At 44.0% G+C, this 16,539-nt stretch overlaps 1 long non-coding RNA gene and 2 pseudogenes across 1 annotated transcript; 2 read left to right on the forward strand and 1 right to left on the reverse strand.

Annotated features, from left to right (window-relative positions):
* Positions 1-8,616: 8,616 nt before the first annotated feature.
* LOC103636738 (single myb histone 1-like) lies at positions 8,617-10,279 on the reverse strand (annotated as a pseudogene).
* Positions 10,280-10,287: 8 nt separating this feature from the next.
* On the forward strand, positions 10,288-11,563 carry LOC103634759 (subtilisin-like protease SBT2.5; annotated as a pseudogene).
* A 488-nt stretch (positions 11,564-12,051) lies between these two features.
* On the forward strand, positions 12,052-14,913 carry LOC103634760 (uncharacterized). The gene is made up of 7 exons (XR_002264164.2): positions 12,052-12,162; positions 12,246-12,295; positions 12,375-12,468; positions 12,603-12,701; positions 12,792-13,637; positions 13,723-14,527; positions 14,641-14,913. It is a non-coding gene; the product is annotated as an uncharacterized lncRNA (long non-coding RNA).
* The last annotated feature ends 1,626 nt before the right edge of the window (positions 14,914-16,539 follow it).

Here is a 16,539-nt window from a genome sequence, read left to right on the forward strand (position 1 = left end):
GGCGAAGGCTAGGAAGACGAACAGGACGTCCGATGATGGTGCGCGCATAATGTAAAATGTCCTCGTGAACGTGCAATAGCCACTGCACGAGTCAGTGTCGGGGATGGTGTCGGGCGAATACGGGGAGGAGGCGCATGCTCCTACGCCCTCTGCCGAGAATGGGGTGGTGTCACACCCGGTTTTAAGGAACAAAGCCAGGTGCATCTCATATATGCACCAGAGAAGACAACACATATAATAATAGAGTGCATAGAGATAAATGTCATAAATATCATAAATATATTTATTACATAGCGGAAGTCTTACAAAAATAAATGATAAAATAAAATGAACTATATATTATTCCCTGGCGCCACAAAGCTGACTGGGAGACGGCACCTAGATCAAGTCGAAAGCCTCAGTGTTATGCGTCTCCTCTTCAACCACATGTTCTTCTCCTATGGGGAGGTGTGAGACAGCAAGGGTGAGCTCACATACGTTCATAGCTCAACAAGTCGTGGAGAATAATGTGCATGAACTCGTCAAAGGTGGGAGTTCATGTGAAGTGTAATGCAAATCAATGTAATAAAGGCTGAAGCTGAGCATTGCTTTTATAAGTTGGTCAAAATTTTATTAGCAGTTACTAAGTGCAAGTAAATACCAAACCATAGTAATAATAAGTAAAAGTAATAATAAAATAATCCCAGATGCAATGAAATAACAAATTAAGTTTAAGTTCCATAAATTAATCATGTGAGTGTCCGAGCCGCTCATGACCGTGAGCACGGCTAGTATACTAGTTTTACACTCTGTAGAGGTTGCACATCTTTACCCACAAGTCGTGTTACCCATTTGCCACGGAGTTGATCAGACCTTATACACCTCTACCAAGGAAGCGAGGCAGGGTACCACTACGAGGCCTTTACAAAGTTCCACTAGCTTCAGAAAACTCGCTACAATTTATAAGAAGCAACAGTGCAAGAATCCCTCACCTGACCGCTATCGCAGCAAAATCAACCCAAGGACCTCCCTACACTGACCACTCCCCCACTGCCCTTGCCCCTTTCGGGTAAGGTACTCATCCACTAGCTTTCCTAGTTAATCAGCCAAGGGTGTCCCATTAAACCCTTGTGGTAGCACTGTTTTCCCGGGTGGTTCTTCATGTTCCCATTAACATAATGATCTTATCATGAACAGTAAATAATGAACAGATAATAAAAAGTTTAACAATGAGTGATGAATATCTCTATACCCCAAAGCCACATAAAGCAATAGCATGTACTACCCAAAAATTTAGTAGTAAAACTAGTGGTGAAACAAGGTATAAAGATTTTGGTGTTTGAATTGCCCAACACAAATAATTGGACTAACTAGTTTGCTCTAGAGTATATGTTCTACAGGTGCCAAAGGTTCAACTCAAAACCAATACAAAGATTAAAAAGGGTTCAAGAAGAAAGGAGCAAAGGAAACCGAAGTGCTCCCTGGTCTGGCGCACCGGACTATCCGGTGCACTAGGGAGGATCGATCTCAAACTCTTCAGCTTCGGGTTTCCTAGGCGCAGCTCCGCTATAATTCACCGGACTATCCGATGGGCCACCGGACTGTCCGGTGTGCCAGCGGGGCAACGACTATTTGCACGCAACGGTCGACTCTGCAAAGTGAACAGTGCAATTCAGATGTCAGAGCAGATGGTCAAAGGGGCACCAGACTGTCCGGTGCCGCATGAGGACAAAGCCTCCAACGATCGACCTGCTCCAAGCCCTAACAGGAGGATGACGTGGTGGCGCACCGGACGCTGTCCGGTGGCGCACCAGACTGTCCGGTGCGCCCATCGCCAGCAGCCTTCTCCAATGGCTACAATTTGGTTGGTGGCTATAAATACCACCCCAACCGGCCACTTCAAGGTGTGGGAGCCCAAGCAACATTCCAAGTCATATAGTTGACATATTCAAGCCCTCCCAACCACCTCTATTCATTGATCCATCCTATGCACAAGATTTAGACCACTACAACCAACACAAGTGCCACAAAAGAGAGAGCAAGCAAAAGAGAGCTTCTCGTGTGAGTTTAGCACTAGTGCCTTGTGAGAATTATTGAGAGAAAGTGTGTGCTACATCTTGTGATCATTCGCGCGTGGAGTTTTGACTCCCATTGAACTTCCTCCAAAGTTTTGGAGGCTTGTAAAGCTAGCAAGAGATACCAAAGAGTGTGGTGATCCTTGCGGGGTCTTAAGTGATCCTTGAGAAGAAGAAGAGCTCGTCAGTCTTTGGTGATCGGTGGAGAGAGGGAAAGGGTTGAAAGAGACCCGTCCTTAGTGGACTCCTCAATGGGGACTAGGCCTTCGAGGGCCGAACCTCGGTAAAACAAATCACCTGTGTCTCTTGTGTTCATTATTTGTGATTTGTTTATTTTCCCTCACTCTAAGTTTTTCTTGCACTATTCTTTGCTAACATTATTTAGTGTTGCTTCAAATTGAATTCTCATTTAGTGAAGCAACACCTTGCAAGAAAGAACTTGTGTTATTGCCCTTCTTATCTAAGCCATCTTGCTTTATTCTCTTGGACCTATTAGTTGTATTGATTTATCAATTCCGCATTATTTGAAAGCAATACTCTCTACAAGCAAAGGACTTAGTTCTTATACTCCGATAATTGTGTATCTTGTTCTAACCACTAATCAAGGGATCTAGTTGGGGTGTAAAGTTATAAATTTCAGGTTTCGCTTATCCACCTCCCTCTAGGCGACTTTCAAAAATCTAGGGTAACCTATTGGGTCCCATCAAAATTAACCTATGCAGATCATTATGATTAATAAGAACATGACTGGGTAAAAGAAGTGATCAAGGGCACAACTTGCCTTCAACGAGCTCCTGCTCAACAGTCTCTACCAGCTGAACCTCCGAATCCTCTGTGACTTGCTCGTCTACTCGCATCAATACAATACATACATAGTATAGCAAATATTAACATCACATCAAACATGTAAATAAAATACACAATAATAATCTAGACATTAAAATAAGATTCTAGGAACATGAATAATTAAATTTGGAGTTATAGATTTTAAGTTATGAATTTTCCAAGGTTTTATGTGCTTAATACAAGATTAAGTAATAGATAAATTTTAGTGTGTCTTTCATGCCAAAACAGTGGCACTATTTGATAGAGAATAATATTACAAAATTATAGGAAGTGGAATGGATTAATTTGGAGCAAGTATGAATTTTCTAGGAATTTAACAAATTCTAACATTTATTTATGAATTACAAATCAATTTCTGTTTTATTTTCTATCCTCTGGACTCGGCCCCATTTTCTAGAAAGGTGAGGGGGCCTGGCACAAGATTCCACAGACTCAAATGACAAACCAGGTGGACTGCGGGTTTGTTTCTTAAATAGTTCAGGGGCAAATATGAAAGAGTGCGCCCGAAGGGGTATCGAGGGCCCAGGACCGTCTGATCAGGACTCAATGACCCAGATTAGATCTTACTTAAAACGGTTCAGAATTCTTCAGGAGCCCTTGGATCTGTATCCAACGGTCCATAGACTATCTGTGGGTTGGATCGCAGGGCCCGATCCACTTGTCGGTCCCTAGATTGACGTCTCTGATTCACTGAAATCACACGCCGCCCCAACTTCTAATCCCAATCGCCCAGCAAGGATCCAACGACTGCACACATTTCCCATTCCTAACCAATCATGGCCGCCCACCTAGGGATCGATGGCAGATGAGTCGTCTTCTTCACCGTGTGCTGGATTATGGCGCGACCCGACGCGCCAGCATAGCCAACAGTGCCGAGGAGCACCCCAGTCGACCTCGCCACCACAGTTCGCCCAGCACCATGCGCCATAGCTATACGTCGAGCGGCCCCTAGGTTCTACCTTGTCGCGTGCAACTTGATGTGGAAAGGAGAGGGAGCGAGTTCGGGAAGGGCGTCATACCGAAAAACAACTTGGAGATGAGCCTGCTTCTCAACACCGTGCGGCGCCGGTGAAAGATTCGCCGCACCGCAGTCTCTCCTGCACGCGCGTTAGCGCCCTCTTGATTTCCAGGCGCACCCAGGGAAGAATTGCTCGCCACCAGACTCTCACCGCCGACACCCTTTCTTTTTTTTCTCTCTCTCTCTCACCTACCGAGCTTTTAATCGGCTAGCGGTGGATTGCAGCTCACACCGAAGTCGTCGCGCACGGAGGAAGGAGCGATGGTCCTCCCTTATCTAGCCACAAAGTGCAGAGTCTTGGGGCCCGGGTAGCCAGCAGGGATTGCAGGGAGTTGGGTACAACGAACCCCATGGAGTCCGCGGCGCCAACAGCCATCCAAGCGGGAGGGAGTTTCTGGCATCGCAGTCCCGTGATCCAGCGAAGGCATCGGGGATCACCCGCTGACCCGTGGGGCCAGGGGGTCAGCACTAGGTCATGAGGCGGCGGGGCTCCCTTCCTGGGCTGGCGTGATGGGGTGGATTGGGCCGAATGTGAGGGAGACAACCCATGAGCGCGCTGAACTCTTTTTCTTTTTATTTTCCCATTTTCTTCTCTTCTTTTCCATTTCAAATTTCAAATTCCAATTTACAATCAGATTTAAATTCAAATCATGTGCCAAATTATCCTCACATTATATTGTGAAATTAGAAGTACCAATTTTAGAAATATAATTACATACATATTATTTATTCATTTTCATATCCTTTCTCTTTTTCTCTTTTCTTTTTCCTCAAATCTTCTTCTCACTATTATTTTATTTTTATTCATATTATTATTGTTTTAAATGCACAAACAAAGATCCAATATGATGCATTGGTTTATTTTAGGTGTTATTAATTATTTGTTCCCTTTATATATGGTTATTACCAGGTTACAATGATTATGGGGCAAAAACACATAATGAGATCTACTCTCTTCAGATTGTTTACAAATTGGGTATTACAGGTGGCGCGGAGGTAGAGGCATGAGGGGAGAGAGAAAAGAAGTAGAATAACGAACGAGGTGGTGGCAACTGAGGCGAGGACCATCATTATCGTGTGGAGGTATAGATGGCCAAATGGGTCGTGTCTCGCGAGCCGGCCCGAGGCACGACCCATTTAATAGTGACTGGGCCAACCCGGCACGAGCGCCGTGCGGTGCTTGGGCCGTAGGCTCGGCCCATAGTACTGGTTCGACCCGACATGATTATTTTTTTATTTTATAAAAAACCATATAGACATATGTACAATTTATATTCAATATTATAAACATTTGAGTATGATGTTCTACTGGTTGGAAAGCTTCGCCTAATGTCTCCCACCCTTCTTCCATCAGGGTGTGGGTTCAAACCCTGCCTCCTGCATCGCTTTTTAACATTTTACTCTGAGTTGATTTGGAAGAAATGTAGGGACTTTTTTGTAAAAAGATAACGCAAGACGACCGTTGAAACTGGTGCTTTAAGTATAGTAGAGACTAGTCGATTACCCGTGCGTTGCGACGGCTCACAACAATACCTATGTAAATTATCCACCAAAAAGATCTCAAGATTTTTATTGGTTGTCTCCACTCTTTGCATAATATTTTTTTTATTAATGCATGAGTATCATAGGCAGCAAATCAGAGACCTCCATCCCTCGCTGCAACACCCTGAATTTGGGGTATAAATTTTCTTTTCTAATATCCACCAAATTCAGATGTTACCCTCTTCTTTACTTGCTTTTCTTCTCTTTTTTTGTTTCAAAATAATGGACATTAACTTTATTATATATATATATATGAGTTCTCGGCGTAGTAAAATAAAATCCTAGAGAAGCTTTGATTGTTGCATTCTTGTCTTTCATAGTGTTTATGAGTGCAAAGGTTTTTCAAACTATATCGAATTATCTTGATCTTGTTTCCGGGGGCTTTTGGGAACCTTCGAAACGTTTCTTCGAGTATTAAAATATGAATTTTAGTTTTTTCTAATAATAATTAAATACCTAAAATGTAGTAGTTGCGAAAACTATAAGATTTTGGAAACTCGATAATGTATATATATTTTCTTCTCGTCGAGTCGATTCTAGATCTTGTGTCCCTTTTCGCGAGATCACCGAACTGCTTCTCCTTGTGAACGGTATGCTGCTCGCGTCGGTTATCCTCGTCTATCCCCGTCTACCCTTTCGACATCTATCTCGGCATCCTGGGCCCGTAGGCCACCTCCGACTATCTTCGTCTAAATTTATCTAACCCTATCTATCACTTGCCTAACTCTATCTCCGTCTTATACTGTCTCGCGCAATTCGTCGCGCAACAGTCTCTCTCGCTCGGCCAGAACACAATCCGCGGCAAATTTGACAACCATCTCTCCGCCCACTCCTTTATATATACATCTCCGTCGTTGCATACCTCCTCATCTCCCTCCCCATATCTAAATCACGCAGAAGCAGACGTCCCTTCACGTGGCGGTTTCCAGGTGAGTCCTCTCCCTCTCTCCCCTTCCCTGCTGCCTTCCTCTATTCCCCTGGGGCGGCAGCCAGCCTGCGCGGCGGCCTGGCTCCAAGCAGGAGCGCCCTGGCCATGGCCGAGCACAGCGGGGCCTTGTCCTCTATAGCCAGTGGGCGCGTGCCCCCTGCGCATGGCGCACGGCGGCCAGGCCCCCTAGCGTCCCGTTGCGCAGCGCGGCCACAGCTGCCGGCCAGCTAGCCTCAGCGACCATGTTCACTCTACGCCGCGCTGGAGCTCTGCCAAGCCGCTGTCGTGACATTTTCCGTCCGTTCCGAGGTGAGCCTTGCCTTGCCGCTGCCCCGCGTCCACCCCCCATGGCAACACCCCTTCTCTTTTCTTCGGCTTGCTGCTCGTCGATGGAAGGAGGAACCGCCTACGCGCTTGCATCGTGCAGCCTGTAGGAGAAGATAACTGTCTGCGAGGTCCGCCTCCACCGTTATTCTCGCGCGTCCACCGGCTTTTCCGTTATCTCTCGCGCACACACGCAGTTAGCAGATTTAGCGCAAAGCATCTATTCTTTTTCTCTCATCCACACGCATCTCAACAGGTCCTGGCGTCGGCTGAAGGTGGAGGACCCCACGCATCATTGGTAGGCTACATGAGCGGTACTAATCAGTGTCGTGTTCTCCAATTTTAAAAGCACAGAACCACGTTGTTTAATAATTTGAAATTAACCATCTATTGGTGATACATCCTTTAATCTCTACAACTATTAAGAGCATAGTGTAGACCACTTTCGTGGCTCCGCCTCCCCCCGCGGCATGCCCGCGCCCGTCCGCGAATGTCGCCCCTGCACCCACCCCGCGATGCAATCCCCAAGCCATCAGCGCTCCCTCCGCCGAGCAGGAGAATCCCCTCCACCGCCATCAGCGCTCGTCCGCCATCCGCTCTCCATGCTTAGGGTCCGCCATCAGCGCTCGCCTGGCTGCTCGACGCATTCGCTAGCGCCACCTTCGACCAGATTGACTCCGCCTACCGCGAGGCCGGAGGGGACCCTTTCGTGGCTGCCAGTATCCTGTCCTCCACACAGGACACGCACCCGCCGTAGCCCCCGCCGCCACCGGATCTCTCGCCAAGGATAGGCTGGCGCAGGAGGCCACTCCCAGATCCCGTCATCCGCCGCCATCAACGCCCTCCTCCTAGATCCCGTCATCCGCTGCGAATCTCCATTCAGCTCCCCCTCGCGCTTTCATCGTCGCCGTGAACCGCTCGCTGGCGCTGACCTCTCCCAAGCGCGACACGGTGGTGCGGGTGCCGTACAAGGTCTCCATCCCGCTGGGCAGGGTCAAGACAGCCACACCGGGTGGGAACAAGGGCCGGCCGGAGCAGAAGTACGTGCAGGCTTCGAGTTCTTGTTCATGGGCTTCGTTAGGTACCAGGTGTCCCTGCACGAACTGGAGAAGGCCATCGAGCAGGCAAACGTTCGGGGCTGGATCCACCGACTCCCGTTCGTATCATGATATAGAGTGACGTGTCCAACCTTCCTTGGTACGACGACGACGACGACGAGGTCGTCGTCGCCCCCCCCCCCCCCGTCCCCTATGACCCGCTGGCGCTAAGGAAGGCGTTCGAGAAGGCCGTGGTGAAGCGGCTGATGGCAGACGTCCCGTTCGGCGTCCTGCTCTCCGGTGGGCTGGACTCGTCGCTGGTGGCTGCCGTCGCCGTTCGCCACCTCGCTGAGACAGAGGCCGCCAGGCGCGGGGGCACCAAGCTCCACTCCTTCTGCGTGGGCCTGGAGGGGTCCCCTAACCTCAAGGCGGCCAGGTAGGTGGCGGAGTACCTGGGCACCCTGCACCATGAGTTCCACTTCACCGTTTAGGACGGCATCGAAAATTGAATAACTAAGGTGGCTATCTGACATTTTCTTCATTTTCTTTTCACTACAGTTGTTCTACTAGACGACACCACTACAACTAATTAAACGAAAAGGCTAGAGTTTAATTACAAAGCAACACAATGGGGAGAAAACAAAATTAAATGAAGACTACTTTCACGATAGTTCTTGTTATCATACTGTTGATTGTCTAAAGGCTGCAACGGCAAAGGACCAACAGCAAGATGTTGAAAACCCCTCCAGTTGATGCGTCGTGATCTATAAATAAGGCTATACAAGAAACTCATATTTCCAGAAAATCTTTGCAGCAGAGACACCGGTGTGTTGCTGGCCAAAACCATATGACCGCATGGGTAAAGGATCAGCAAGCTCGAAGCATCTGCATTCATCCAAAGGTGTTATTAGTCAAAGAGTTTATGTACCAGCTATATACTAACAAAGGCTGGGTTCACTATACCATGGAAGCAACATTCCTGTTTCTCATTGATAAATGGACAGCATCAAGAAAAAGCCTTTGCAGCTTCAGCATCATTTTCTGCAGCCTCTGCAACTCTTGCTGCTTCCTCAGCTTCTGCTATTGCTACTTCTACCTCAGCAACTGCCTTGGCAGCAAAGGCAGCTGTCTCTTCCTTGGTCATGCCTTTCATCTTCTCCGGCTCAGCAATCACTTGATGCTTAGTTAGCCGTTTAGCATTATTATTTTGACTTCATCCCTTCAGCAGAGGATACCTTAGTGCCTATTCTGCCGAGGGGGTGGACTTGGTGCAATTCTGTACTTTTGGTTTACCTACAATCATGATTCAAATGGTATGCAGCTTGAAGTCTGTCCACACTATTATTCCTAAAAAGACAACCTAGGGAAGGAGGGAGGGAGAGACCTTGATTAATTTTCCGGAATTAACCAATGCCTTCAATTTTGTAGATAGCAGGCGCTGAAAATCAGCAGGTGGCCAGTATTGGTCCTAAATATATAGACAATTTAAGTTAAATCCATCAGCAAAAGAAAAATCACTATAGGATTGTCTCAAGTTAGCAAAAAATCAGCAGAGATTCTTCATACAAAAGGATGAGACAAATATTCTGATTACAGGCAGCAGTGACCAGAAAAGAAATAGCAGGGCAACTGACTTAAGTTAAACAAAACACAACAAGTGAGCACACTATAAATTGATATCCACAAACCTCAATGTATGCAGCAATGGCTGCCTTACTGGACCTAGAAGGCTCCTTAAGCTTCCTTATAGCTTCTAATATGAGATCATTGAGCCTGGAAAAATCAGAAATACATAAAGTCACATGGACGACCAAGCATCAAGAGGAAATGCTAACATAGTTAAATAAACTAAATAATAAGGCAACTGCTGAACAGATATGCTAACATAGTTAAATAAACCAAATAATAAGGCTACATCTGTAAGAAATTGAACATTAGAAAGGGCACAACATGTGTGGAACTCAGAGGATGTATGTGTGTCAACATTATATTCCAATTCACAACAAATAGTTTCCTTTTTTGTTCACTTGAAAACTGCGCTACAGAGTAGAGATGTACTGCAGACACCATAGGAACAAATAAAGACACTACCCGAACATCTCAATAGAGCACAGACCATAAAGGAGGCGAAAATGTTAAAACTGTAATGCAGTATCAGAAGATGAATAATACATGTGGATACATCCAATAATGTCCCAAAGTCGGCTTTACTGAACATAATCAACTGACATGTGTTGCATACTACAAATAGCAAGATATATATGTTTGTTGCTTAATCCTTGTTACCATAATCACAGGGGTCAGGGTCGAGCACGTTCTGCATCCCCAGGACATCATCCCAAATCAAGGGTTGGGTCAAGCAAGATTGTTATGACTGGTGTCGCCTAAGACATTAGGGTGGAGGGGACCCTTTCGTGGCTGCCGGTATCATGTCCTCCACGCAGGACACGCACCTGCCGCAGCCCCTGCCGCCACCGGATCTCTCGCCAAGGACAGGCTGGTGCAGGAGGCCACTCCCAGATCCCGTCATCCGCCACCATCAACGCCCTCCTCCTAGATCCTGTCATCCGCTGCGAATCTCCGTTCAGCTCCCCCTCACGCTTTCGTCGTCGTCGTGGACCGCTCGCTGGCGCTGACCTCTCCCAAGCGTGACACGGTGGTGCGGGTGCCGTACAAGGTCTCCATCCCGCTGGGCAGGGTCAAGACAGCCACGCCGGGTGGGAACAAGGACCGACCGGAGCAGAAGTACGTGCAGGCTTCGAGTTCTGGTTCATGGGCTTCGTCAGGTACCAGGTGTCCCTGCACGAACTGGAGAAGGCCATCGAGCAGGCGAACCTTCGGGGCTGGATCCACCGACTCTCGTTCGGTGGCCTCACGTTGTGCTTTTGTGTGGCTATTCGTTCACTGGAGAAGGCCATTGAACTATTGAATAAGAGGAAAGTTCAGGGGAGAATTCTTTTGTGTGGCTATTCGTTCAATTACATTTCTGGGACAGCTTCAATAAAGAAAGTATCTCAGACGGCCATGAATCTATGAGCAGTTGGCTTTGTTGTTGTTGTGGAGAATATTTACCCAGGAACAAAATTTGACCCTGTACCAGTCAGCATCCCTGGAATTCTCATCACAGATGTCAGCAAAACGGAGGTATTGCAGAGCCTTATTTCATATTTGCATATGGTTGCCACTTGTAGACAACATCATACATAGACATATGGAAAAATGAGACCGTATATTCATGAATAGATCAATAAATATGCAATTTAGTTATTGAAATAGCATGAATTGGGCTTCAAAAAACAATGTGCAAAGAGGTGCAAGATAGTGGCATGAATTCTATATGGCTGCTGCTACTGCTACTATAGGATGACTGGGCAGAAAGGTGAAGTATCTATGCATGTTTGGTCCTTGTATGAAAATTTCTCTTGTAATTAGACGCAGTCCTCGTGTTGAAACCATGAAGCAATCTATCAATTTCCTTTTCATATTATGGTTACTATTACTAATACTTCTTAGTACCTTTCATATCTTCTTTGTTGGTGGCTCCTGTTGGGTCTATAGCCTACCCTAACTTACTTGGGACGAAAAGGCTTTGCTGCTGTTTTATTGAGATGACATTAACTTTGGTTCTGCAGGATCTTATAGACTACTACAATTCTTCCACCATAAGAGATTGGGCTGGAAGGGCTACAGCCTTCAAAGCAACAGCAGGTATTGCAGATGGTTTGGCACCAACACTATACAATTCTGCCCCCCAGGTTGCGCTGTTCTCTTCTCGATGACCCGATGTTAAAGATTTTAGCTTTCAAGACGCTGATGTCCTTAAACTTAAACTAGACATACTTGCTCCTAGCAATCTCATATGGGCTGCATGGGCGCCTAATGGAACGGATGAATCAAACTATGCTGGTAAGCGTGCGTTGTCTGTAGACCTCTTCCCCTCAAGCAAGCACCCATGATTACCATTAGTATTTTACTACTGCGCTCTTGCCGCCCTTGTGCATATCTTCTAGATTAGTGATTGGTGATGATATTTTCTGTGCTCGAACCAACTCAACATTGCTGTGGTAATATTTCTGTGCGTTGCCTATTAACCCAAAAGCTGCCCTTTAACAGTTATAATTACCCAGAGGTTAGTGATGCTAAGAAGAGTCCTGGGTGACAATATTTGTTCCAGCATTTTGAAAAATACTCAAAGAATTTTTTATTAATAATTTGACTACAATTCAAAAGATGAAATATACTTCCTTCTTGGCACTATGATTATCTTGGCCCAACTTTACTACCCCTAATGCATTTTGGATGCTATTACAGACACTGTGCCGGCTGTATATAATTAATGCTGGCCAAGGATTCAAGATGTTATGGAGCACAATAAAATCATTCCTCGATCCAAAAACTGCTTCCAAGATCCATGTATGTAATGCTTTGTTAAGCACTGATTTGATTGCATCTTGTGTAATTTGATATACTGATAATATTCAGTGTTTCCTTTGAAGGTTCTTGGGAATAAGTAGCAACATAAGTTGCTCGAAATAATTGACGAGTGGTTAGTATTTTGTTTGTGTGCCGTACATTTATGTTGTTTATTACTTCCATTCTAATTTCTGCTTAATGCATGCATGCAGTGAACTGCCAGAATTTCTTGGTGGCAAATGCAATTGTATTGAAGGTTGCCAAAGATCTGACAAAGGTCCTTGGAAGGATCCCAACATAATAAAGGTAAAAAAATATCCTGTCACTTTACCCCAGCCACCAAGTATTATGAAAAAGAAAACAAGAATAAATATCAAAGAAGAAAAGGGGATACTTCAATGTATTCTGTTGCTAACTTGATGCATCTTCAATTTGTCCAGAGAGTCCTCAATGACGAGGCAAACTACGACAGACAAATTGTGACCATATCCAGCATTGATGGAAAAATAATACGTTATGCTAGGCCAGATCACCCAACTGTAAGTCTATGAATTCTTGAGAGTAGAAGTTTCGAGATGCATCATTCTTAATCATCAGTCAGTACTTACTCCATTATTCTGCTGAAGCAGAGAAAAGGGAGTGATGCATCTACCGAGTCTGGATCTGAAGTGGAAGATGTAACATCTCCTACTGCATCAAGGAACCTGATTACACATCCTATTTTGACCCCTGTTCACGAGGAGGCAAGTGGCTAAGCCTGTACAGTTTAGTGTATGAACAAAAAACTGACACTACTGGCATAGTCTAGACATTATTCATGAAGGGTCACTAAATTGTAACTGTTCTGTAAACATTCATTGAACAAGAAATGGTACCACACCCCCTTTATTTTCCTGTTGCTTTTGGTAATATGGGTTCTAACCAGTCCACTTTCCAAACAAGTTGGAGTGTAACTTGGTCTATACTCTTTTTGAAATGCTATATTGGGCCTTCCAATCGATCAACATATCAGTTGCAGGTTTTAATTCTGCCTTTTCCCTAAATTTTGCTTAAGATAAAAGAATACCGATGACATGACTTAGAAAATATAGTTGAGTAGCATATCCAGATGTCACTGAATTACCAGATCATACAATTCATTTCTTTCCTTCCTGTGCTTTTCCTTTTCTCATTTTTTTCAATTTTATAGGAATACTTATCACACTTAATGCGCGCCAGCCTTGCATGGTCTCATTCTCATTGATGGATACTTATCACAATAAGCCTTAGATGCAACAACTATTGTTAGTCCTATCTTTTGCTGTCAAGATGGACTCATTATCAATTTTGAAATGTCATGTAACAGTTGGGACTCATGACTCATCCATTGATGTGTTGCACTAAAAAAGATGGGGATGGCGTTCACCGGCCCAGAGATTAAGATGACACAAGCTTGGCACAAATGATGGGTCGTGAACCAGGAGATAATTTCCAAGGTTTGCTCTCCTCATGATTTTATAGTGTGTGATATATGCTTATACAAGATCATGCCAACTAATGGAATGTTCATTTAAACATTAGACTTGATAAAGGAGTATGGCGTGTACTGAAGGGTCCATTCAACTACACGACTCGTGATGAAGCTGGTATACCCTGAGAATGGTAACTTCTGACCAGCATGGCATAAGTCTGTAAGCATTCACATCTTTATGAGGTTAATTTTTATATTATATCATGTACGACAAGAAGTTCAAACAAGAAGCAGCACAAAAACTTTCAGATGTGAGAGACTGTCATAGTTTTTTATGATAATGTTTTGCTATGGAGCTAAACTGGCAATATGTTCTTGACGGGTCCATGATAGATTAGCTTGTATTGTTGAGATGGAGAAAAAGAATGCAAGTTTGGGTAGGCGCTCTACTAATTATTTACCATATTTAAACCAGTCTTCTTAACCCTGAAAACTATAAAATATCTCATTAGCCATACTTGCCATTCATATAATCATATCCTTTTCAGTTACATGTGTTAAATTTGAGGGACTATTTGTACTTCCATATAAGTATATTTGTTATCTATTTGTCTGCCCACCCAGATGTTCTTAGTTTGGATTGCATGTTGCTGTTGGCAACTTTGGAAGCTGAGCTCATGTGACTTGTGCGAAATCGCTAGAAAATATGTCTACCAATCCAGTTTCTCTCATAGGCTCAAGGTATGGGTCGTTTGGTGTGGGTCATGGATGAATTCTCTATCTCTATGTGTGTGTGTGTGTCTTTTTTGTTTTGCTGAGCATCTAACACTGGTCGTTTTACTGGATTGGGAGAAACTACTATAGAAGGGGTCTGGAGAGCAATAACATCCACTAGACAAATGTTCCCCACATCAGGTTGAATTTTGACACACTGTATATACCTACCTCCATATTTAAATGGTGTATCTCTATGTGATGTTCTTGTTGTATCTGTTTATGATCCATCTTATACTTATTCTGGACTACAGATCTGGAAAGAACAAATGGAGCTGATACATTTTGGAAATGTTAAAGTAGTCGAAGAAGAAATTGACAGGTGAAGTGTAGGGGAATTGTCATGGTGTGGCAGTAGAGGTCTAGAAGTGGCGGTAAGAGAGATTGATACTAATGATTTGTTTATTGTAGACTACTTGCATTAGCTTTTTTTCTACGGGTCAATTATGTTATGTTTTATTTGTGTACATGTTTGAGATATGCTACCAAATAGCTCTAGCAATAAAAAAACTACCTACATTTTGGTTGTACGTGTTTCAATAATTATCCCATTCAAATAAGGTACAACTATGTGATACATGGAAACCGTAGCAACGCACGGGTATTCAACTAGTTATAGATTAATTTCCGTAGCTTTTAAAACAGTCATATCTTCCACGCTTTAATTCAATGTTAGCCCATATTAGTCACATTTTGTTTGATACAACGTTGGTTATGCTAATGTTTTTTTACTTAAACAAATATATAATGGCTTAATGTATATTCAATCTATTTTCCAATTAAAAGCAATTTACGTTCTTACCATGATTTTGTTTAGTTGATATTAATATGTTTAATTTTGACTTCAGTAGGCTTTATTAAATAAATTTGCTTAGTCTACATACGACACATTTAATATCATATTTAGGATGCAGTATTTTATAAATATAATATGACTAATTACAAAATGCGGTTTCCAGTCAAACTATAATTTGGATTAAAGTCAAATCTAAAATATCTCCCGCAAATGATCTATACTAATTAAAAACCAAATTAGAAATATAGTTTTACGCGTTTAATCACGTAAATCTTTCGAAAGTTATATTTTTTCCTTGCGTGACCGAGTAGCGCGCTCTATTTCGTATTGCATATTTTTATATTTTATCTTGTATGGTGTAATGTTCTTAAGCAAGTATATGTTTGCTTGTGCCTGTTTGTATTCGTTGCGCGTCACGAATAGACTGCAATCCGTTCCGAGCTTCGAGGAATCAACTGTCAAACTTCGACGACCAAGAGATCAAACTCTTCGAGTCCTATGAGGCTGAAGATCCTGAGCATCTGTTTGGTGAAGACAAGTGTTCCTTGACCCATCTATGTCCTACCCATTTTATAATTCACTCCCCGCATTTACACAATTTATATCTAAGGATTGACTAGCTTTTGTTTATCATGTCCTTGTTTACCTATGTGGGTTGGGTTATTTTGGTTTAGCTTTATGCTAGTGCTTCACCCTAATCAATGAACATGATGAGATTATTTATGATACGATGTTTTTCCCTTTTGATTATGATGATGATACTGTGACATTTAAGGGGACTCGAGCGGTTTCTCGAGTGCCTCTCCGTAAGGACTGGTTCGTTGGATGACCGCCCAGGAAAACAGTGCAACCATGAGGGTGGTATGGGACGCCCTTGGCTGAGTAATTAGGGAAGTCTTGTGTTGGGTGCTAGTTTTGGTCATTGGGGGACGAAGGCATATGTTATGGCTCTTATATCCTCGCTTAGGGATCTAGGTATGGGCATCGTCCCACGGCTATTTCCTGAGGGCAGAGGTGTAGGTTTGGTACGTTATATGGTCTCTATGGCAATGGTGGCATTTGTTATGACTCCTATATCCTCGCTCAGGGATCTAGGTACGGGCATCATCCCATGGCTTTTTCCTGAGGGCAGAGGTATAGGTTTGGTACGTCAGATGGTCACTATGCAATGGTCATTTCCAACATTCTCATAGTGAGGACCCTAGGGAAAAGTCACGTAGTGGAACCCTGCCTATTCACCTTGGTAGTGTTTAAGGGTTTGATCGGCCCAAGGCAAAAGGGAATCACGACTCATGGGTAAAGTGTGCAACCTCTGCAGAGTGTTATGAAACTAATATATCAGTCGTGCTCGCGGTTA

This window comes from Zea mays, chromosome 8 (genome assembly GCF_902167145.1).
Source record: "Zea mays cultivar B73 chromosome 8, Zm-B73-REFERENCE-NAM-5.0, whole genome shotgun sequence".
In the NCBI taxonomy this organism is placed as follows: Eukaryota; Viridiplantae; Streptophyta; class Magnoliopsida; order Poales; family Poaceae; genus Zea; species Zea mays.